Source organism: Schistocerca piceifrons, chromosome 3 (genome assembly GCF_021461385.2).
Source record: "Schistocerca piceifrons isolate TAMUIC-IGC-003096 chromosome 3, iqSchPice1.1, whole genome shotgun sequence".
Lineage (NCBI taxonomy): Eukaryota > Metazoa > Arthropoda > Insecta > Orthoptera > Acrididae > Schistocerca > Schistocerca piceifrons.
In genome coordinates, this window is record NC_060140.1 from 61,031,485 (window position 1) to 61,057,406 (window position 25,922).

Below are 25,922 nucleotides of genomic sequence, written 5' to 3' on the forward strand. Positions count from 1 at the left end.
ACGCACCCAGGAAGGTGTCCTAGCCCAAGAGATGGAGAATGAGCGGGACTGAAATGGGACGAGAAAGTGGGCTAAAGATCTCAATGCACAATGGACACAATGCACCATGTAAGGCGCCCTCCCCAATTGGCTCGCTCTTTGGGAAAATTTTGGTAAGTGGCGGTCAAACCCTACAGGGGACCATCACAAAGGCCGAAACGTGTGGGACTCCTTTTAGTCGCCTCTTACGACAAGCAGGAATACTTCAGGCCTATTCTAACCCCTGGGCCCGCAATATATGTTTTCGAACAGGCGACAGTTAAATACAAGGAAATTTAAAGACGACTCAACTACTTACCGTCATGGTGGATGAGGATGATATGTGGGAGCAGTAGCCTGATACCACCTGGCAGCTCCAAGAAGCCATACTCAGGCATATGTAGAGGTTTCGAATTCATGACCGAGGCTCTGCAGCGATTGCCTAACGAGACAATGCCGTGTTTATAAAAACTACAACTTTGTCTAAATTCAGAACGTAAATAAATTCTGTCTTGGAATTTACATTGTTTTTAGTTTTTATTAAAAATATTCGTAATTTTGTAGCGGTTTTCGTTCTTACAGGAGATGAAATCGACTCCGTAATGGAGTACAGGTACAATGACCTAATTTTTCACTCGTTTTAGTGAGTGGTGGATTATTAGGAACAAGTTAATTTCAGTAGCGTTCCTGGGCGAATCCCATTAAAAAAACGGTTTTGCCCGTCTACTCTCCGCTTGGCAGCTGCCACAACCGCCTTCCGCTCCAGTTGCAAATGTACCGTAGCTGCTTCAGCGCTTTGAACGACTGCCTGTTAAGTCATGGAAGACTGCAAACCAACGGCGAAAGAGATCGTCACCTGCTCCTGGACCTGTGAGTGTAATGCTTCCACGCCGACTGCTTTTACATACACATAACTTCCTGCTATGCGAATCCATCTGGAAATATACTGGCAATGAAAGATTTAACGTAATGAAGTCTTAAGATTAAAGATTTTGCACTTTTGATGTATTTTCTTCTAGTTGGAAAGTTATTTGAATAAAGGAGTTAAACACATCCATGTGAGATGTACGCCACGCAGGTCTCGCCACACCAGTTAGCCGTTTTACACATTTCGTGGCCAACAGTTTGAGGATTTCATAAACATTGGCCACCAAAGCCACTGATCATTCGGTCACACAACTGGTCACAAAATTATGAGGTAGAAGACGCCCTTAAGTATTACGCAGCATTACGATCCAGATATATTTTTTCTTTGATGGCACCATAGATGTGTAGGAATTTGACGTACTAGCATCCTTTTGCAACCTCCACTCTGACCATTAGCAGCAGAAGATTATTTTAGCAGTAGAGTAATTAAATTGTCAGCTCTATGCGATATGGAAAATGTGGTGTCACCGCCAGACACCACACTTGCTAGGTGGTAGTCTCTAAATCGGCCGCGGTCCGTTAGTATACGTCGGACCCGCGTGTCGCCACTATCAGTGATTGCAGACCGAGCGCCGCCACACGGCAGGTCTAGAGAGACTTCCTAGCACTCGCCCCAGTTGTACAGCCGACTTTGCTAGCGATGGTTCACTGACAAAATATGCTCTCATTTGCCGAGACGATAGTTAGCATAGCCTTCAGCTACGTCATTTGCTACGACCTAGCAAGGCGCCATTATCAACTGCTATTTATCTTGTGATGCATGTACCGTCAGACCGATGTTCACCAATTATGGATTAAAGTTAAGTATTCCAGAAGCTACGTACTATTTTTGCTACTGTAAAGACCTTGTCATTTTCCAGACCTCACGCCATCCTGCGTGAGCTTAAACGCGTGCCTTTCGGCTATCTCATAGTGGCTTGGCTGTCTTGCCAAGTCACAACAGAAAATTGCGTGTTTTTTCTGCTAACCGGAGAAAACCTCAAAAGCTCGTATTTTCAAACAGTGCACAGATTTTAAATCAGGTATTGCTTATAATTCGATGCACTCTACGTGCGTAATTCGTTTCGAAGTCACAGCTATCGTCCTCGCACGTTCACTAAAATTCTTAGTTTAAATATGTATTCACTTAAATTATATCCAGTTTTGGTTACATACGAAATAAGTTGAATCTAACTTGTAGGTGCTTATTTTTGACCTTCACAAACATTTCACAAGTCTTATGTAACATGGAATGAATGTAACGAACTGTAACAGTGTGTTAATTTGCCAAGTAAAACACTAGACGTCCGAATTACCGCCGAACACACTTTCCCTTTGTGTCTCACCTTCAGATGAACCACCGTTTCCGTCAAACGTGTTCATTGTGAGGGACTAATTGCTAGCACGCTTACAGCCATAGCGGAGAGCGCACACTCACTCCCTGTGCTACCATGCGGCAGGGACGACAAACTTGATGCTTCGAAACAACAATCCTTTCGAAATTTCAGTATCTCTTTTCTATAGAATTTAGAGCTTCAGAATATTAAAAGCTTTTCTAGTTTTCTGCATGGTATGTATTGTTTTCAGAAGAATTCCCTTGACCGATCACTGAAAAACCTGTAAGCTACTGCACAATGGTCACATCTTTTGATCTATTTTGTCACGACGAACAGCTACAAAAGAAGATAATCGCAATTTTCCATCGGAAAACTACACGGCAAATTGAATGTCCGACCAAATTTCTGTCTTGCAGCCGGTCGTCATTTAATTCATCGCACGATATTTCTACTGGGCAGCTGCCAGTCTTCAGGTGAGCCATCTAAAACTGAGCTGATCTACTCCGCAATATACGGTACGCTACAAGTGTTACGCGCGTGCATCAAAATTAAGGTCAGACAGACGCCAACCAGGGGCAGCGCCTTCGCTGGTGAAACGGCGGAGCTCAGTTGTTCTCTGTGTTAGCGGTCGCCGCGGCCGTTACCGCACTCTGTCGTCTTCGATTAGAAGACATCGTGAGGATGATGGGATTCCACGCACTGTCCAACTGGTAGCCTCTATAGAGTTTCATCGGACTTTCCGCCAGGCGTATTTCAACAGATTCTTTAATAATATAAGTCTCAAATAAGTTTCTGACTTGCTTGGTAGCAAAAGGCGAGTGCAACGTTTATTTAGTGCAGCTTTCTTTCACATTGCGTATGGTCGGTCTTGTGTAAGCCATGTTACTGTGGAAACTTATTTTGTAAATTCCGTCGTTTCGCAATAATTCGTCCTCCACTGATCGGAAAAGGTCTGAGATCATTGATAGTGGACGGAAAATGATTTCCACCTGAAATTTTCTGAGGATTCCTGCTACTTGAACGAAATGTTGCCCACGAAAGGAATAGAAGCTGAACATTTAGCCGGTGTCTCTGTTCTCTTCCTGCTTCTTGGTTTCAACAGACGGTGGTCTGTTAACCTGCAACGTGGAATGCCCGTTTCTCCTGCACAGTGTGTGTAGGTGGGCGAGCTATTTTGGCAGCTATCTAGATCTGGGAAAGCGGGAGTTCGTTGCGAGTGTTTCAGGCAAGCTCGCAGTCTGCGACGGGTGGTGGTAACTTTACGCTTGCAAACACGAATCAGTATGCGAGAGCATACGATTTCGGCCCATGTCTAAAGTTGACAGCCGCCACTATAGGGAATTGCACGACGTTTCGTTGTCTGTTGCACGGGGAAAGAATTGGTCTTTGCTCCAGCACCTGTATTAAACAGAGGACTCAGTTTTGCAAATATACCTAGAGCAACACCTTTAGTAAGTTTTCTGAGTGGTTCTGAGGAAGCTGTACGACGTCTTCCATCAGATGCTGCAGAAGGAATAAGAAAGGAAACCTGCTGTGCTGTTTTGAAAGCTGCTCCTCAACACAGCAACTTAATCTCTGCAGAAAGGCCTGCACTGCCGAATACATGACAATGCTGATGAGGTACTAAAGGCTAATAAATGTATTGCAACCGTTTTGTCCCCTGTTAGTGTGTATGGCGTGCTCAGTAACTCCCTATAGAGCTGATTATGAGCCTACAGGACGTGTGCAACTGTAAACTTCTGCGCTACTGAATTGCGCCTTGCCTCAAGTGATCATCAAAAGCTTGAGGCCGCATGGTTGTGTACCGCCTTCCCACAATCCACAAGCAAAGTGTTCCATTACGTCTAATAGTGAACAACATCTGAGCCACTAAATACGATGTAGCCAAGAATCTTATTTGCTGAGGCCCTTGATCTCAGTCGGCAAGAATCAGCACAACCAGGAGCACCTCTGAAGATGTCCAACGTAGCTTTGGACGAAACGTCAGGGATAGAAGAGTTCCATGGACCATGGCCATACAACCCGGAAGAATTCTCGGCAGTTGAATACCATCCTCTCTCTATAGAAACAATTTCCTTAAATTGCATATGCTTTGCCCAAATTTTAATTTACCAAGTCGAAAACCGTTGTCAAACTAGTTCTCAGTTTGTATCCTGAGTATTTCGTTGGCATAAAAATGATTTAGCAACCGCAGAGGGAGTCTACCTTGCCTCTGATGCGTGGACGAGTGTAAATAACAGTTTCTATGTTCTCACTACCAACTTTATAGATGAAAAGAGTAAACTAAAGTCGTACCTTTTACCGTGCTCACAGTTTGAAAGACACTGCAGAAAACTGGGAAGTCTTATTGCCAAATGTAATGTCGATTTTAAAATCACCTCCATAATAACATAATGAGTCATATGAAATTAACTTCCATGTTTCTCTAACTTCCACATATCCCATGCTTTGCACATTCTTCGTCACTAATAACTCGAGTCCATACAGAAAATCATTGAAGTCAAAAGAATGATATTTTTTTAAAGAGGGAGACTTTGCTTTAAGCAAACCTGCTGAAATACAAGAAAATTTTAGAAATGAACGACTGAAACAAGGTGTCAAACAAATGTAACTATTTATGAAATGTTGCAAAGATTTACTTTAAATAAAGATCCTGTATTTTTTGCATCGCTATTTTCCATCAAAAATCTTTCAAATATCTTAGAAAATACATACTGGGAGATCATGCAGCAAGCTTCACTGATTATGAAAGTTTTCGGTGAGGCAAAGAGGTGTCCTCAGAGAACATGGTCACATTCAAAAATGAGATCTTTCCCAAGGTTAATGGAAAGACATTTGAAATCTCTTAAAGGCAAAAATAAAGAATGTCATCAAGAAAGCGTGTCACTGGTTTATAGTTTCCTTAAAGTGTTATCCGAGTCTGTTTGGGTTATCTCTGGAAATTAATTGGTCAGGCAACGTTACTGGAACCGGATTCAAACGACAATAATTTTCAGCACAAAATTTTTCAGGATTGCTATATTGCAGAAATTTAAGACCTGGTTGATTTCTGAAGCTTTTACCACTGTAATGCCTGAGGAACCTGGAAGAAGTTTGGTAGAACTATTTGTCAGCTTCAAGCAAGTCACCTCGCGCGAAGTGCGACAATTTTCGACTTTGACAAATATTTAGCCGAGGGTATTTGCCTAGAAACAGCGATCCCTTAAAATGGTGAGAAGAAAATTGTAGTAACCAACGGTGAATCAATCTGTTCTAAAAAAGTGTTGTGCATCACAGCAATATCAGTGCCCCGTTAACGAATATTTTCAAAAGGAGGATAAATATCCACTTACAAGAGAGACCGACTGAAGAGGGTCACGTTTTATTTATAAATTCCTTTTTGGATATACGTATGGTAATACTGACTAAATGACAGCGGAAGACACTAATTTCAGTTATTTTGTACTGTATTTTTGAAATTAAAATATCAAAATATAACAATCACTTGATAAATATTTTGTATTGTTGCAATATTTGAAACTTGCACAGCAGACGATGTTTAAAACATATCTCACGATTAATAGGGACGTAACAGGTATTACTCCTAGTTCTTTAGAACTAGGATCAAACCAGATAAAAATACTTCATCAGTTCTGATCCGACCCCTGAGAAGATTTGTCCATCTCTAAGTTTGCCGCGGCGATTTGCTTAGCTCGAACAGTAGGGAAAGCCTAACAGCTACTAAGGATACAGATGCAGTATTTGTTTCGCGCTCACGGGCAGGAACAGGGTAGATAATTATTCCTATCTACTGAAACATTCACCAGAAATGCCGGCTGTCCGCTTCTGTCTCAGATGAGCAGTTTATGGAGTTGATATCCGAACAGCGTATTCTGTGGAACATAGCTAACGCTGAGTTGAAAAACTACATGCAGAAAGAGTTTAATTGGGTACAAATATGAATAAAAGTGAAAAACTTGTAAGAAGAAATGCCTGAATATGTCCGATGTAATACATTTACAAACATATTTGGATACGGTAGCCGACGGGCGGCTATCAATTTTCGTCCAAAGCGCTGGGCGTGTTAACTCGTTTGTTCGGAGGGCTAGACCAACGTTGTCCGCCCGTTTTCGATTGGTCAGCTGCCATGAGGGAATCCAGACACATCCTGCGATCTTTCTTGAACGACTTTACAGAAAACATTCGGCCAAAATTTTTTACTTTCAGTTTTATATCTCTATGATGATACGCACATCGTTCCGTTAACGGTCATAGTTATTGTCATTTACATGGAATTAAGACGCTGCGTGAAATTAGAGAAGTTTTCAATGAAAATTATAGGTTGCTATGATTTTGCGTTTAGTGAATATTACATAATGTTACTGCATATGAAATTTAGCTATCGCATTCAATTATTCTCTTTTAGGCTTGGGTGGAGGTCTGTCACCAATCTCGAGAAAATTTATCTGATGCAGCAGACTCTTCTGGTATCGCGCCGCGCCAGCGATAAAGCCAGAGTGAAATATGTACAACATTCCCCATATTTCATAAACAGTTTGAGATACCGATACGAAATTTCGGCAAATGATACCACAAAAAGGGGAGAATTTTGCCTTATGAAATGATTCAAATGGCTCTAAGCACTATTGGATTTAACTTGCCTTACGATTATTATGCTAAATTATCTCGTGTTATTCCATTAACTACAGACTTTTTCGACAAAATAACATTTTTAAGGGCTGTCGACAGCTGGTGAAACGATAAATGCTACGGATTTTGGTACAACGTAAGTGAATACTTACACGTTTTGTAACGAGGGTGTGCTTTTGAATAGCTACTGACCTTACTTTTCCTCAGTTCCTAACCTCATGAGCTTAATAGACCACTGTTTCAGAATTCTCTCGCAGTCCTGTCTGTAACATCGAAACCAGTTAAAGTTATGGTTTTACTGAAGACCCTTCATCCATGGGGGTTCTTTGAAAGTCACATACGTTTAACAAGTCAGGCGAAAATTGCATATTCAGCGAAACCCTTACGTAATATCCAAAGCAGAGATGACCGATCTTATTGAATGGTCACCTACTAAGTGTGGGTTTGGAGGGACCCCACTTTAATATCTGCAAAACATGCAAGCGTAGGTTTCAGATTAGAACGGCACTTCCCCTACATATTTTAATTATAGTGGAATCGGATACTGTATCAACGTACGGGGGTGGGGAAGGCGCCGCCATAAACTGACAAGTGCTAGTCGGCACGTAATTGCTATTCGTAGAATATGTGACCGGCTCACAGTGTTGCGCACCGTTAGTTACTTTGAAGTACTGGACACCCACTGCGCCAGTCTTCCAACACCGTTGCCAATTGTGGTTAATCTTTCCAGTGAGAATTCTATGCAATGAAAATTCCGTGACATTTGACTACAGAGCGCAACTACGAAGCTAAATCTCCCTAAGCAGCTGTTGCACAAACCGTCAAATATCCAGAATTAATATTTATTCAAACAGTATGCTGAAGCAACTTTCACCTCTTTCCGAAGTTTAAGTTTCTAAGGAATTAAAGAGGCCCGAAGTTCGCTAAACACAGCATGTACTGACCTCCCGCAATAGCTTTTCCGCTACCTGCCGATAAACAGGCAATATACTCCAACAGCTGCGCTGTGCGGCGTATCAGCAAAGAAAGTTCGGTACTTACCGAGAACTGCGCAGTCAGACAGCAAAGACATACAGACCCAGGACACTCCGCTCGCGGAACACTGGCAACCACCTTCGTAGCTGTAGCCTTCGTCTCCATTTCGTTATCTACACGCAAGTCGCCGAATCAGGATCAAATAAAAAGATTTGGAGCAGGCGGCCGAAATGGAACTCCCGTAAAAAAAATACGCCACGCGCTCGTTTTGCCGTAAACTCTAAAACTGCTGCTTACCCTCCGAAGGCAAGCGATAGCCTCACGCCACAAGCCCGAACTGCGGTACTCAACGCTACGCAAGTTAATTTGGTACCATCGTGTGCATAGACATCGCGGGTATCGACCGTAGCGCCTCCCGTACTAGCAATCAACACGGATCACATGTCGATATCAGACAGATGTCGCAATCTACAAGTTGGTAGAGAACTCTCAGCGCAGACTTTCCAGTCACGATTGTCTATACCGGATATATATTTTAATATGAAGAGTCTTTGTTTCTGGCTCTGTGCAGCGTATTAAGTTACGTGTGATGTGTTAGGTGCAGTAATTCGCTGGGCTATGGAAAACAGTTTCAGTTAACCTATGAAGGAAATTTAATCAACGCTATGTTCGACTTAAGTAAGGAAAATAGAAGACTAGCGTCCGCTGCAACGTTCCTTTCCTTAGTTGGAGGTAAAATTGAGAGAAATATTCAAATTAATAAAAAATATTCTGCGCATGATTATGAGTTTCCCATGGGATAGACACAATACAAATGCGATGCCATGATGTGGTTAGTAACCTTACGTACATCCACGTAGATATAATTAAACCTTTTAGCATACTGAACCATTACTATTTTTTTAGCCGTTAGGCCATCGCCGTTACATTCTTTCCATGTATTAGACCCTGGTTGTTACTGAACACCATCGACAATCGCTGTTTGAAGGCTTGTTGACCGTAAAACACTACTGTGTATTCCATGTAAAAAGTAAATATTCGATAGGACTTCGTAAAAATAGATCTTCAGGTCCGACCTGTGGAGAATAACACACAAACGGCACAACGCGATAAGCAATCGTTCGTTCTGCCTTCAAATAACGTGAGCACAATTTCGTGATACATCTACCTGAAAAATATAAAATCGTTAAAGAAATTCAGTATGGTAATACTAAAAGATTCACTACAGTAACTGCAGACACCGATATTTATGAATGATACTCTTATTATTCCGTAAAAAAATACAAAATATAGGAATTTCGGCAACTTACCTCTTAGTACATCGAATGTCAAAACAGAAGAGAATCATAAGAAGAGAGTTTACATTTCTTTCCGAACTCACTTATTTCTTTAAAAAAAAAATTAACGTAGCTTTTGCTACAGAGGTTTCCTTTTTACGTTTAATAAATATAGTCTTTGAATTTTTCATTAACATCTGTTAATTAATCATTGACGTTATATATATTACTCGTGACATAGGAGTTTTTACGATTTGAAAGTTTCTGTGCAGAAAAGGAGAGGCTGAAACTCCTTTTTTTTTTTTTAATTTACTCTTCACTGATCTCCTGAATTCTGAAAGTTACCGTATAACAGCACTTGACAACTAGGATTCGGCTGAAATTGTGGGTGGTTACTTCACGAGATTACACGCAGATTCCTTCGTTCACACAACTTTGAAGTTAACATAAACTGGCTATTCTACGCAAAACGTTTGAGCGTTTAATGACTCAGGGAGTCTGGAAACATTTTGTCCTTGGTCCGGGCAGATATTTTGGTTTGTTCACCAGTTTGGGCGCGTATTGGGGAAACCGCACTAAAAACGCCGACCTAAATCTTCAGACATACTTATTTCCAATATTTTTGATTACATGACTTTCAGTAAGTGGTAAGCTATATTTATGTAACATGGAAAAAGCCATGAAATAAGTGCTAAGTTTCTAAAAAGAGAAAGAATAATTGTAGTTTTTTTAATTGCAACATAACGAGAATTAACTTTTGAGTAGGTTTTCTTGATGTTTTGCAACAGTACCTTGTAATTTAGATACCACCTGCGTTAAGGTGATGAATTTAAAGGTATTGTCTAGAACGACTTATCTTTATGTTTCATTGTGAACGTATTATACAGTCTTGATTTCAGTTTTCAGATTAGGTAAGTATATTTTACTGAAGTGGGTTTAATAGTGAATAAGAAAATAGGAATGCAGGTAAGCTACTGTGAACAACATAGTTAACGCTTGACCGTAGCCAAAATAGACACGAAGCCCACACTTACTACCGTAGTACAAGTTTCTATCTCAACTACCTCCGGAGATGATGATGATGATAAGATTGAAGAAATGTATGATGAGATAAAAGAAATTATTCAGAAAGCTAAAAAAGCGGAAAATTTAATTGCTGTTACATGCTGTACACTAGGATGCCGGTATAGCTATAAAAACCTTTTAAATTCTGCTCATACTGTTTCTCAAGATGTCCTTTAAGACAGCATACGCTTCTCTTTTCACATCTATCTATCTACATGTACATGGATACTCTGCAAATCACATTCAAGTTCCTGGCAGAGGGTTCATCGAACCACCTTCACAATTCTCTATTATTCCAATCTCGTATAGCGCACGGAAAGAATGAACACCTGTATCTTTCCGCACGAGCTCTGACTTCCCTTATTTTATCGTGGTGATCGTTCCTCCCTGTGTAGGTCGGTGTCAACAAAATATTTTTGCATTCGGAGGAGAAAGTTGGTGACTGGAATTTCGTGAGAATATTCCGTCGCAACGAAAACCGCCTTTCTTTTAATGATGTCCAGCCCAAATCCTGTATCATTTATGTGACACTCTCTCCCATATTTCCCGATAATACAAAAGCTGCTGCATTTCTTTGAACTTTTTCGATGTACTCTGTCAGTCCTATCTGGTAAGGATCCCACACCGCGCAGCAGTATTCTAAAAGAGGACTGACAATCTTAGTGTAGGCAGTCTCCTTAGTTGGTCTGTTACATTTTCTAAGTGTCCTGCCAATAAAACGCAGTCTTTGGTTAGCCTTCCCCACAACATTTTTTGTGTGTTCCTCCCAATTTAAGTTATTCGTAATTGTAATACCTAGGTATTTAGTTGAATTTATGGCTTTTAGATTAGACTGATTTATTGTGTAACCGAAGTTTAACGAGTTCCTGTTAGCACTCATGTGGATGACCTCACACTTTTCGTTATTTAGGGTCAACTGCCACTTTTAGTACCATTCTAAATCGTTTTGCAGTTTGTTTTGATCTTCTGATGACTTTATTAGTCGATAAACGACAGCGTCATCTGCAGACAACCGAAGACGGCTGCTCAGATTGTCTCCAAAATCGTTTATATAGATAAGGAACAGCAAAGGGCCTATAACACTACCTTCGGGAACGCCAGAAATCACTTCTGTTTTACTCGATGACTTTCCGTCAATTATACGAACTGTGACCTCTCTGACAGGAAATCACAAACCCAGTCACATAACTGAGACGATATTCCATAAGCACGTAATTTCACTACGAGCCGCTTGCGTGGTACAGTGTCAAAAGCCTTCCGGAAATCCAGATATGCGGAATCGATCTGAAATCCCTTGTCAATAGCGCTCAACACTTCATGTGAATAAAGAGATAGTTGTGTTTCACAAGAACGATGTTTTCTAAACCCATGTTGACTGTGTGTCAATAGACGTTTTCTTCGAGGTAATTCATAATGTTCGAACACAATATATGTTCTAAAATCCTACTGCATATCGACGTTAACGATATGGGCCTGTAACTTAGTGGATTACTCCTACTACCTTTCTTGAATATTGGTATGACCTGTGCAACTTTCCAGTCTTTTGAGTACGGATCTTTCGTCGAGCGAATGGTTGTATATGATTGTTAAGTATGGAGCTATTGCATCAGCATACTCTGAAAGGAACATAATTAGTATACAGTTTGGACCAGAAGACTTGCTTCTATTACATCTACATCTACATTGATACTCCGCAAGCCACCCAACGGTGTGTGGCGGAGGGCACTTTACGTGCCACTGTCATTACCTCCCTTTCCTGTTCCAGTCGCGTATGGTTCGCGGGAAGAACGACTGTCTGAAAGCCTCCGTGCGCGCTCTAATCTCTCTAATTTTACATTCGTGATCTCCTCGGGAAGTATAAGTAGGGGGAAGCAATATATTCGATACCTCATCCAGAAACGCACCCTCTCGAAACCTGGCGAGCAAGCTACACCGCGATGCAGAGCGCCTCTCTTGCAGAGTCTGCCACTTGAGTTTATTAAACATCTCCGTAACGCTATCACGGTTACCAAATAACCCAGTGACGAAACGCGCCGCTCTTCTTTGGATCTTCTCTATCTCCTCCGTCAACCCGACCTGGTACGGATCCCACACTGATGAGCAACACTCAAGTATAGGTCGAACGAGTGTTTTGTAAGCCACCTCCTTTGTTGATGGACTACATTTTCTAAGCACTCTCCCAATGAATCTCAACCTGGTACCCGCCTTACCAACAATTAGTTTTATATGATCATTCCACTTCAAATCGTTCCGTACGCATACTCCCAGATATTTTACAGAAGTAACTGCTACCAGTGTTTGTTCCGCTATCATATAATCATACAATAAAGGATCCTTCTTTCTATGTATTCGCAATATATTACATTTGTCTATGTCTATGTTAAGTTATTTAAGTTGCTTCACTACTCCGAGGATATTTACTTCTACGTTACTCATGTTGGCAGCTGTTCTCGATTCGAATTCTGGAATATTTACTTCGTATTCTTTTGTGAAGGCATTTCGGAAGGCTGTGATTAGTAACTCTGCTTTGGCAGCACTGTCTTCGATAGTATCTCCATTGCTATCGGGCAGCGAAGGCATTGATTGTTTCTTGCCGATAACATACTTCACATACGACCAGAATCTCTTTGGATTTTCTGCCAAGTTTCGAGACAAATTTTCGTTGTGGAAAATGTTGTAGGCATCTCGCATTGAAGTCCGCGCTAAATTTCGAGGTTCTGTAAAAGATCGCCAATCTTGGGGATTTTGCATCTGTTTAAATTTGACACTTTTGTTTCGTTGTTTCTGCATCAGTGTTCTAACCCGTTTTGTGTACCAAGGAGGATCAGCTCCGTCGTTTGTTAATTTATTTGGTATAAATCTCTCAATTGCTACCGATACTATTGCTTTGAATTTAAGCCACATCTGATCTACACTTATATTATTAATTTGGAATGAATGGAGTGTAGTGCTGGCAGAAGAGCCAACACTGTTTTTCTAGAGGAGGCCGAAATGCACGCGTTTAATTACACGCTGACTGTCGTGCGGTCTGGAACAGGACAATATCTTGAGAATTGTACACTCCTGGAAATTGAAATAAGAACACCGTGAATTCATTGTCCCAGGAAGGGGAAACTTTATTGACACATTCCTGGGGTCAGATACATCACATGATCACACTGACAGAACCACAGGCACATAGACAAAGGCAACAGAGCATGCACAATGTCGGCACTAGTACAGTGTATATCCACCTTTCGCAGCAATGCAGGCTGCTATTCTCCCATGGAGACGATCGTAGAGATGCTGGATGTAGTCCTGTGGAACGGCTTGCCATGCCATTTCCACCTGGCGCCTCAGTTGGACCAGCGTTCGTGCTGGTCGTGCAGACCGCGTGAGACGACGCTTCATCCAGTCCCAAACATGCTCAATGGGGGACAGATCCGGAGATCTTGCTGGCCAGGGTAGTTGACTTACACCTTCTAGAGCACGTTGGGTGGCACGGGATACATGCGGACGTGCATTGTCCTGTTGAAACAGCAAGTTCCCTTGCCGGTCTAGGAATGGTAGAACGATGGGTTCGATGACGGTTTGGATGTACCGAGCACTATTCAGTGTCCCCTCGACGATCACCAGTGGTGTACGGCCAGTGTAGGAGATCGCTCCCCACACCATGATGCCGGGTGTTGGCCCTGTGTGCGTCGGTCGTATGCAGTCCTGATTGTGGCGCTCACCTGCACGGCGCCAAACACGCATACGACCATCATTGGCACCAAGGCAGAAGCGACTCTCATCGCGGAAGACGACACGTCTCCATTCGTCCCTCCATTCACGCCTGTCGCGACACCACTGGAGGCGGGCTGCACGATGTTGGGGCGTGAGCGGAAGACGGCCTAACGGTGTGCGGGACCGTAGCCCAGCTTCATGGAGACGGTTGCGAATGGTCCTCGCCGATACCCCAGGAGCAACAGTGTCCCTAATTTGCTGGGAAGTGGCGGTGCGGTCCCCTACGGCACTGCGTAGGATCCTACGGTCTTGGCGTGCATCCGTGCGTCGCTGCGGTCCGGTCCCAGGTCGACGGGCACGTGCACCTTCCGCCGACCACTGGCGACAACATCGATGTACTGTGGAGACCTCACGCCCCACGTGTTGAGGAATTCGGCGGTACGTCCACCCGGCCTCCTGCATGCCCACTATACTCCCTCGCTCAAAATCCGTCAACTGCACATACGGTTCACGTCCACGCTGTCGCGGCATGCTACCAGTGTTAAAGACTGCGATGGAGCTTCGTATGCCACGGCAAACTGGCTGACACCGACGGCGGCGGTGCACAAATGCTGCGCAGCTAGCGCCATTCGACGGCCAACACCGCAGTTCCTGGTGTGTCCGCTGTGCCGTGAGTGTGATCATTGCTTGTACAGCCCTTTCGCAGTGTCCGGAGCAAGTATGGTGGGTCTGACACACATGTGTCAATGTGTTCTTTTTTCCATTTCCAGGAGTGTATATAAAGTACGTAGATGATGTAATACTTAACTTTAATCCACAATTGTAGAACATCTCTCGTTACGGTACATGCTTCATAATATTAATTATCAATTGAATACGGCGCCTTGCTAGGTCGTAGCAAATGTAGTTGAAGGCTGTGCTAACTATCGTCTCGGCAAATGAGAGCGTATTTGTCAGTGAACCATTGCTATGAACGTCGTCCGTACAACTGGGGCGAGTGCTAGTACGTCTCTCTAGACCTGCCGTGTGGTGGCGCTCGGTCTGCTATCACTGACAGTGGCGACACGCGGGTACGACATATACTAAAGGACCGCGGCCGATTTAAAGGCTACCACATAGCAAGTGTGGTGTCTGGCGGTGACACCATATTCCTCCCCCGCAAATCGGCGTGCGGTTGTGTTATAAGGCTTCCGCCCGCCGTGGGGAGGACCCCATGTTGACGTATGCGACGAGGTGGGGAGCCTAACAACAGGCGAGGCTGTGCCACCCGCACCCGGCCATTCGGTCCGAGGGGAGCTAGGAAACGCCTGAAAACCTAATCCAGGGTGCACGTCAACATGCGGTTTATGCACCCGTAGAGAGACAGGAGGGGCCGATGGGTCGACCTCCATTGCGTCGGGGTACCCGACGGGCGAAAACGACATCTGGTCCGGAGCGGGCAAGAGTTCCATGTCGGAGGACAGCTGGTCACGGGAAGCGATCGGCGGCGCGTGACCCAGGGAGGCACTTGGCGGCTGCAGCGAAGCGTCCACTGCGGGCGTCGCCGGCGGGAGAACAGGCGGCGGCGGCGGCGGCGGCGGCGGCGGCGGCGGTGGCGGCGCGTCGCCATGGGGCAAAATGGAAGGCAGCGTCGGTAACACCTGGGGATGAGGCGAGCCAGTAGATGGGTCCCCAGGGCGCTGACCGGACGGCACCGTCGCTGAAAGCAGACGGGGAGCGGCGGAACCCAGGCGACGACAGAGGCGCAGCTGATTGAGATGCCGACGCACCTCACCAGAGGCCCCCAAAACCAGATACATAGCGCGGCCGAGGCGGCGAAGAATGCGCCCAGCGAGCCAACGCCGTGAACCTCGATAGTTGCGATAGTGTACAACGTCGCCTGGAGCATAAGCAGGTGGCTGCCGCTGCACAGGAACCTGATGCGGCGGATGCAGCAAAGACATCAAGGTTCGATGAGGACGATCGTGGAGCAACTCAGCCGGCGAGCGACCATCTCAGGGCTGAGAGCGATACGAGGACAAAAAGAGCAATAACGCGTCCTCCCGAGAATGCGACTCTTTAAACTTCAACATCTGGGACTTGAAAGTCCGGACCAATCGTTCAGAGGCACCGTTTGACTGAGGCGAAAATGGCGCGGAAGTCAGATGTTGAATACCATTGGCCTTGCAGAATGACTGAAATTCTGCGGACATGAATTGTGGGCCATTGTCGGAAACAATAGTCTGTGGAAGACCTTCAATGCAAAAGATAGCGGATAACGCTTGGATGGTGGCAGATGATGTCGTGGCAGACATCCGGACAACAAAAGGAAAATTACTGAAGGAATCGACCACAACCAACCATCGAGCATTCCAGAATGGACCAGCAAAATCGATGTGCAAGCGTTGCCAAGGGGAAGTGGCTTTCGGCCACGCAAAGAATTTCCGCGGCGGTGCGGATTGTTGTTCGGCACACGCCATGCAAGAAGAGCACATATTCGCAATCGCAGCATCGATTCCGAACCAAGTACAGTGCTGACGAGCAAGTTGTTTCGTGCGCACTATACCCCAATGTTCTTGGTGGAGAAGCCGTAAGACAGAGGACTGTAACGAACGTGGTACCACGACCCGGGACTGATCATTATCAGAACGCAACAGCAAAACACCACGTCGAACAACAAGTCTCTCCTTGTGAGCAAAAAATCGGCGAACCAACGGATCCTCGATCCGTGACTTTGACAAGGGCCATTGCGTAGCAACAAAACGCAAAACGGTAGCAAGGACAGGGTCAGCAGCTGTGGCTGTAGCTACACGACGAAAATCAATCGGAAACGATTCGACCACGTCATCGGTTTCCGAATCAATGAACATGCAAGCAAGTTCGGAAGAATCGAATGCTCTATCCTCAGCAACAGGCAAACGGGACGACGCATCGGCGTTTCCGTGCTTAACAGTGGACCGATACAAGATATCGTAGCGGTACTGCGAGAGGAAAATAGACCAGCGAATGAATTTCTGCGCTGTACGTGGAGGTACAGGCTTGTTCGGATGAAAAAGCGATGTCAAAGGTTTGTGGTCTGTGATGATGGTAAAGTGACGACCATACAAGAAATCGTGAAACTTAGTAACACCAAATACGAGAGCCAAGGCTTCTTTCTCTATCTGTGAATAATTTCTTTGTGCAGACGAGAGCAATTTGGACGCAAAGGCAATAGGGCGATCATGCGAGCCATCTTTGTGCGCAAGCACAGCACCGATCCCTAAATCTGATGCATCTACCATCAACAAAAGGGGTTTCTGGGGTTCGAATGGCGTAAGGCAAATATTTGAAAGCAACGCCGATTTCAACAGACGAACGGAACACCTTTACGGCGTAAGCGATGAAGCGGAGCTGATATGGAAGAGGCATTGCGCACATAGCGATGGTAGTAATTTATTTTACCCAGCACACTCTGTAGCTGCTTCTAATTCAGCGGCGAAGGCAAGTCTTGTATGGCACGGAGGTGCTCTGGACTAGGATGTATACCTTGGGCATTGATTACATGTCCCAGATATGGTAAATCACGAGCAAAAAACACACATTTGTCCTTCCGCAAGCGAAGACCATTTTGGCGCAAGACCTGAAATAATGTCCGGAGATTGGCTAAATGTTCTTCTTCCGTCTTTCCGGAGATCACAATATCGTCCAGATAGTTTGCTGCAGTAGGGACCGACGCACAAACAGTTTGTAGATATTGCTGAAACAATGCAGGGGCGGATGCACACCCGAATGGTAGTCTTTTGAATCGATACAAACCAAGTTGCGTGTTAACCACCAAAACGCGCTGGGATTCTTCGTCCACTGGTATTTGCAAGTACGCATCTGCTAGGTCCAACTTCTAAAAATATTTACCCAGGCACAGTTTGTCAAAAAGATCTTCCGGGCGGGGTAAAGGAAAAGTTGCAATCACTAGTTGTGGATTCACTGTAGCTTTGAAGTCCACACAAAGTCTCAATTTTCCGGAAGGTTTTGGCACAATTACTAAGGGTGTGGCCCAGAGAGAAGCCTGCACATGTTCAATCACACCTTGTGATTCCAAATCATTTAATGTTCTTGCGACCTCATCACGCAATGCGTGGGGAACATTGCGCGCTCTGAAAAATTTCGGTTGCGCGTTTACTTTCAGTTCCAAATGTGCTTTATAGTTCGTAGCGCAACCGAGGCCCGGTGCCAAAAGTCTGCAAATTCTGCACATAGACTAGAAACACTGGCTGAAGGCACAGTCTGGTTCACTGATAGGACCTGATTTACTATAGACAAGTTAAACAACTGAAATAAACCTAAACCAAACAAGTTCACTGCAGAAGAAGAACGAAGAACGTAAAATGACACAAGTTTTGTTTGTCTCTTGTATGTTGCAAGAAAGGTGCACTGTCCTAACACAGGGATATTCTGACCGGAATAACTATTTAACTTAACATTTGCGGCACGCAACGGAGGTGTGCCCATTTGTTTGTACGTGTCTTTATTGATCAATGAAACTGCAGCTCTGGTATCGAGCTGGAATGGGACCACGTTGCCATTAATGTCCAAGTCTACAAAAAGTTTATTGTCCTGCTGACGACAAGAGCGACTGTCTCGTGCAACGTGAACAGACACTGGTACAGAATCACTTGCTAATTGACGTGATTTCCGTCGACGTCGACGCACACTGTTTGTGGGACGAACACAGTCACTGTTAGAGAGAGTGGCACTGGGCGGAGTGGATTGAACTACATGAATATCCATGGGCGAAGGTTCACGAGCCTGAGCATTCTTGGTTCGATTCCGGCGCGAAGCAAAGGGCCTGGAATGGTTTTTAGTGTCCGATCTGAGCCTTTTCTGGCAAACACTCTGAACATGTCCTTGTTTATTACAGAAAAAGCAAATAGCTTGGCGTGACGGGCAATTCTCACGCGAATGTCTGGTTGCACACTGCGGGCATGATTTTAGCACTGCATTTGTGTGCTTACGCAGCACACATGACTGCGTGGATGGGCGCGAGGGCTGTTTACTGTTCCGTGCAGCTCGCCCGGCGGGCCGGTTAACGTGACACACAGCTGGCGAAGTTTCAAATGATTCCTGAGCAAAGTCAAGTGTGTCTTGCCGATCCAATATGTCTATCACTTGTTGAAGGGAGGGATTGACTAGTTTCAAAATCTGTTCCCTTATACGAACATCAGAAACGTTCTGTGCAATTGCATCACGCACCGTTGTATCTGAATAAGGGAGTCCACATTCACTCTCAAAAGCACAATCCCTTGTAAGGCCTTGCAAAGTGGCAACCCACTCCCGATTAGTTTGACCGGCCGTACGTTTTGTACGAAAGAACGTATACCTTTTTGCAACTACATTGACAGATTCCTTGAAATATGCATCTAATGCCAACAAAATTTCTACGTAGGACAGAGTTGCTACGTTGCGTCGGGGAAATAATTTCACTATCACACGGTACGTGTGCACCCCGATGGATGCTAACAAAAAGGGCTGCCGCTCATTACCTTGAATTCTGTACGCGGCGAGATGGAATCCAAATTGGCGTGACCACTCCGTCCAGCTTTCCAGTGCCGCATCGCACTGACGAAAAGGTGGTGCAACTGCGTTTTGTGGCTGCGGTAGCGGTGGAGCGGCGGCTGCCGCATCGTGTTGCATTGCACGTTGACCCTGGACGAGCTGTCCAAGGGCATCCAATAAGGCCTGCGTCTGCTGATTCTGCAAGCGATAAAATTCGGACAGTACATCTGGAGATTGTGGCGAAGCCATGACACAAGTGATTTAAGGCAAGATCAATTGGTACAAACGCGATTTAACTCGTCGCCAAATTTGTAGTGTTGGCAGAAGAGCCAACACTGTTTTTCTAGAGGAGGCCGAAATGCACGCGTTTAATTACACGCTGACTGTCGTGAAGTCTGGAACAGGACAATATCTTGAGAATTGTAAAAAAAGTACGTAGATGATGTAATACTTAACTTTAATCCACAATTGTAGAACATCTCTCGTTACGGTACATGCTTCATAATATTAATTATCATTTGAATACGGCGCCTTGCTAGGTCGTAGCAAATGTAGTTGAAGGCTATGCTAACTATCGTCTCGGCAAATGAGAGCGTATTTGTCAGTGAACCATTGCTATGAACGTCGGCTGTACAACTAGGGCGAGTGCTAGTACGTCTCTCTAGACCTGCCGTGTGGTGGCGCTCGGTCTGCTATCACTGACGGTGGCGACACGCGGGTCCGACATATACTAATGGACCGCGGCCGATTTAAAGGCTACCACCTAGCAAGTGTGGTGTCTGGCGGTGACACCACATGGAGATTGTCTCTCAGGAAGGCATCAAGTGAATTTTTATCTGCTTTTTTGAATAGGTATATTTTTCGCTTGTTTTCCGATGATTTAGGGATTACAGTATTCAATCTCGCTACGACAACCCTATGTTCACTAATCCATGAATCGGTTTTGATGCTCGTTATTAACTCAGGATTATTTGTTGCTAAGAGGTCAAGTGCGTTTTCACAACCGTTTACTATTCGCGTGGGCTCATGAACTAACTGCTGGAAGTAATTTTCAGAGAACGTGTTTAGCACAATTTCGGATGATATTTTATGCGTACCTCCGGAATTAAAAATGTATTTTCGCCAACATATCGAGGGTAAATTAAAGTCACCACCAGCTATTATCGAATGAGTCGGGTACGTGTTTGAAATCAGGCTCAAGTTTTCTTCGAACCTTTCAGCAACCGTATCATCTGAATTGGGATGTCGGCAAAAGGATCCAATTATTATAATATTCAGTTTCCCAACAGTGACCTCTGCCCATACTAACTCACAGGAAGTATCTACTTCAATTTCGCGACAAGTTAAACTACTTCTGACAGCAACAAACACGCCACCGCCAACCGTGTTTAGCCTCTCCTTTCGCAACACCGTTAGGTTGTTCGCAAAAATTTCGGCTGAGCTTATATCCGGCCTATAACGATTTGACCGTCAGTGCTTTCTATTAGCGCTTGGAGCTCCGGTACTTTCCAACACAGCTACGACAATATACAACTGTTATACCAATGGTTCCTGTATCTACGTTTTTCCTGTGTTCAGCCTGCTCCCTTTGTGACTGAAGCCCTTCTTGTGTTTTCCCAAGGCCCTCTAACCCAAAAAACCGCCCAGTCCACGCCACACAGCCCCTGCTACCCGTGTAGCTGCCTCCTGCGTATAGTGGACACCTGACTTATTCAGCGGAACCCGAAACCTAACCACCCTTTGGCGCAAGTCGAGGAATCTGCAACCTACACGGTTGCAAAACCGTCCGAGCCCCTGATTCAGACCCTCCACTAGACTCTGTACCAGAAGTCCGCAATCGGTCCTGTCGACTATGCTGCAAATGGTCAGCTCTGCTCTTATCTTGCAAGCAAGACTGGCAGCCTTTACCACTTCTCTTAGCCGCTCGAAACCAGAGAGAATCTCTTCTGATCCAAAGTGACACGCATCATTGGTACCGACGTGGGCCACCACCTGCAGTTGGCTGCACTATGAGCTCTTCATGGCATCCGGGAGGACCCTTTCCACATCTAGAATGACTCCACCTGGTATGCACACGGAATGCATATTGGATTTCTTACCCTCCTTGTCAGCCAAGTCCCTACGGGGCCCCATAACGCGCCTAACGTTAGAGCTTCCAGCTACCAATAATCCCACCCTCTGCGACTGCCCGGATCTTACAGGCTGAGTGCTTTCCTCTGAAGCAGGACAGGCGACAGCATCTGGCTCAGCAACAGTGTCGGCCACAGACAGCACCTGGAACCTGTTTGTCAGATAAACCAGGGAGGCCTTACGTGTGGCTGCCTGGGAAGTCTTTTGCCGACCTCCCACTCAACCACAGGTGAGGGGTCAGCCCCAGTGTCAGCAGTAACTGGGTTGGCCACCGGTGACGACCGATCGGAGGACTGTGACGTGCTGGACGTCCGTTGGATCCCCACGGCCGGCCCACAACAGTGGTGCCCATCCACTGCAGCCTCAAGCTGTGTAACCGAAGCCATCAGAGCCTGAAGCTGAGAGCGAAGTGTCATCAACTCAGCTCGCATCCGCACACAATAATCGCAGTCCCTGTCCGTACTAAATGCCGTGGGAAACTAAACTGTGCAGATAAACGGACTATCGGCACGTGCTGCGCAACTCTAATGTAGACCCTGACGAAAACGCCAGTGTCAACATGCCAGTGTCAGCAGTAACTGGGTTGGCCACCGGTGACGACCGATCGGAGGACTGTGACGTGCTGGACGTCCGTTGGATCCCCACGGCCGGCCCACAACAGTGGTGCCCATCCACTGCAGCCTCAAGCTGTGTAACCGAAGCCATCAGAGCCTGAAGCTGAGAGCGAAGTGTCATCAACTCAGCTCGCATCCGCACACAACAATCGCAGTCCCTGTCCGTACTAAATGCCGTGGGAAACTAAACTGTGCAGATAAACGGACTATCGGCACGTGCTGCGCAACTCTACTGTAGACCCTGACGAAAACGCCAGTGTCAACATGCCAGTGTCAGCAGTAACTGGGTTGGCCACCGGTGACGACCGATCGGAGGACTGTGACGTGCTGGACGTCCGTTGGATCCCCACGGCCGGCCCACAACAGTGGTGCCCATCCACTGCAGCCTCAAGCTGTGTAACCGAAGCCATCAGAGCCTGAAGCTGAGAGCGAAGTGTCATCAACTCAGCTCGCATCCGCACACAACAATCGCAGTCCCTGTCCGTACTAAATGCCGTGGGAAACCAAACTGTGCAGATAAACGGACTATCGGCACGTGCTGCGCAACTCTACTGTAGACCCTGACGAAAACGCCAGTGTCAACATGCCAGTGTCAGCAGTAACTGGGTTGGCCACCGGTGACGACCGATCGGAGGACTGTGACGTGCTGGACGTCCGTTGGATCCCCACGGCCGGCCCACAACAGTGGTGCCCATCCACTGCAGCCTCAAGCTGTGTAACCGAAGCCATCAGAGCCTGAAGCTGAGAGCGAAGTGTCATCAACTCAGCTCGCATCCGCACACAACAATCGCAGTCCCTGTCCGTACTAAATGCCGTGGGAAACTAAACTGTGCAGATAAACGGACTATCGGCACGTGCTGCGCAACTCTACTGTAGACCCTGACGAAAACGCCAGTGTCAACATGCCAGTGTCAGCAGTAACTGGGTTGGCCACCGGTGACGACCGATCGGAGGACTGTGACGTGCTGGACGTCCGTTGGATCCCCACGGCCGGCCCACAACAGTGGTGCCCATCCACTGCAGCCTCAAGCTGTGTAACCGAAGCCATCAGAGCCTGAAGCTGAGAGCGAAGTGTCATCAACTCAGCTCGCATCCGCACACAACAATCGCAGTCCCTGTCCGTACTAAATGCCGTGGGAAACTAAACTGTGCAGATAAACGGACTATCGGCACGTGCTGCGCAACTCTACTGTAGACCCTGACGAAAACGCCAGTGTCAACATGCCAGTGTCAGCAGTAACTGGGTTGGCCACTGGTGACGACCGATCGGAGGACTGTGACGTGCTGGACGTCCGTTGGATCCCCACGGCCGGCCCACAACAGTGGTGCCCATCCACTGCAGCCTCAAGCTGTGTAACCGAAGCCATCAGAGCCTGAAGCTGAGAGCGAAGTGTCATCAACTCAGCTCGCATCCGCACACAACAATCGCAGTCCCTGTCCGTACTAAATGCCGTGGGAAACTAAACTGTGCAGATAAACGGACTATCGGCACGTGCTGCGCAACTCTACTGTAGACCCTGACGAAAACGCCAGTGTCAACATGCCAGTGTCAGCAGTAACTGGGTTGGCCACCGGTGACGACCGATCGGAGGACTGTGACGTGCTGGACGTCCGTTGGATCCCCACGGCCGGCCCACAACAGTGGTGCCCATCCACTGCAGCCTCAAGCTGTGTAACCGAAGCCATCAGAGCCTGAAGCTGAGAGCGAAGTGTCATCAACTCAGCTCGCATCCGCACACAACAATCGCAGTCCCTGTCCGTACTAAATGCCGTGGGAAACTAAACTGTGCAGATAAACGGACTATCGGCACGTGCTGCGCAACTCTACTGTAGACCCTGACGAAAACGCCAGTGTCAACATGCCAGTGTCAGCAGTAACTGGGTTGGCCACCGGTGACGACCGATCGGAGGACTGTGACGTGCTGGACGTCCGTTGGATCCCCACGGCCGGCCCACAACAGTGGTGCCCATCCACTGCAGCCTCAAGCTGTGTAACCGAAGCCATCAGAGCCTGAAGCTGAGAGCGAAGTGTCATCAACTCAGCTCGCATCCGCACACAATAATCGCAGTCCCTGTCCGTACTAAATGCCGTGGGAAACTAAACTGTGCAGATAAACGGACTATCGGCACGTGCTGCGCAACTCTACTGTAGACCCTGACGAAAACGCACGAACTGTGTCAAGTAATACGCAGGTATTCAAAAACCTACCTACCGAAGCACTCAGGTGAAACTAAATAATTTACCCCTGATTAGGAACTTTTAATATGTCACAAATCGGTTTACTTTCCGGCGCAGACGAAAACGTGACAACTGTCGGTATTAGATATTAAATTTACACGCAGAAACACAAGGAACTGGATTATTAAAGCACACAAATGATATAATAAAATTCGTTCCTGTTTAGGAACTTGTAAATGTCAAATGCGGTTACTTCCCTGTTGCTGCGTCTGTCTCGGTCGGCTACTACTGCCTGACGATCTCTTGCCCATGTTACTTATTACTACACAACATTTTAGAACAGCATTATCGTTGGTCTAAAAATAAAATTGCATCGTTATAAACAAGCAATTCGTGAATAATTACAAAAGCGATAATACGCAGAAACATATTTCTAAACAGGATGAATGTTTGACAGTTTCCAGTATGTTGTCCTTGCTGGTGCTTGCAACAACTTCGAATTCATCTCCACGCCAGTTTGGAACTTTTTGTAATGGTAAAAAGTCTCCCTTTTATTATCCTTTCAAAGGAAACCCCATAACTCATTCTCTGATTTCCGTTCATAATCTTTGGATTGGAAATCATCTCAACAAATCCTTGAATTATTCACATTTCGGTTCCTTTATAGCAGGTCACCCATTTGCTGTGCAGTTCCCTTATCTTTCGGAAACTGGTGGTAAAAGACGTAAGCAGTTTTATGCGAAGCATTTTAGCATTCAGTAATAGCACAATGTTTTCTACTTTCGCTCAGCAGTTGTTGCCAGCAGTTGTTGCCGAGCGGTTCTAGGCGCTTCAGTCTGGAACAGCGCTGTTGCTACGGTCGCAGGTTCGAATCCTGCCTCGGGCATGGATGTATGTGCTGTTCTTAGGTTAGTTGGATGTAAGTAGTTCTAAGTCTAGGGGACTGATGACCTCCGATGTTAAGTCCCACTTTTTTTTGCAACAAACCGACCACCAAGAAGAACAGCAAATAAGCAATCACTGCAATCTGCCTGTTTCAACGAACGGATTTGGGAATTTTCATTAACATTTTTCTCGAGTACCGCTTCTCGCTTCCTATATTCCTAATGACATCACGGCGTTTCGCCAACAGTCTGAATTGAGGCCAACACGGCATTGTCTGTCTAAGGATTTAAAAGCTTATTTCACTAGGGGAAAGGTAGATACCGCCTACAGGAAAATTAAAGAAGCCTTTGGAGAAAAGGCGACGCGAGGAGATTGCCTGGCTGATCCACACCAACCGACCGACTGTCGCACACCAGCTAGCCGGAAACTATAAGCACCAGACCAAAGATAGTACAAGGCGCGAATATCGATACCCACCGCTGCTGCCACAAGTAGAAAGAGGAAGAACCACGGCAAAACGGCAATAACCGCGGGAAACCAAACGCAGCAGAGTAACAGTCAAGGTTTAAACCAACGCATAAGCCGAAGCCGGCACGGCTCATGCTATTTGGATAAACATGACTTCCATTACAATGCTGAAAGACTACAGAATATTAAAGAACTGAATTGTGGCCATTTGTGTTTATTTGTC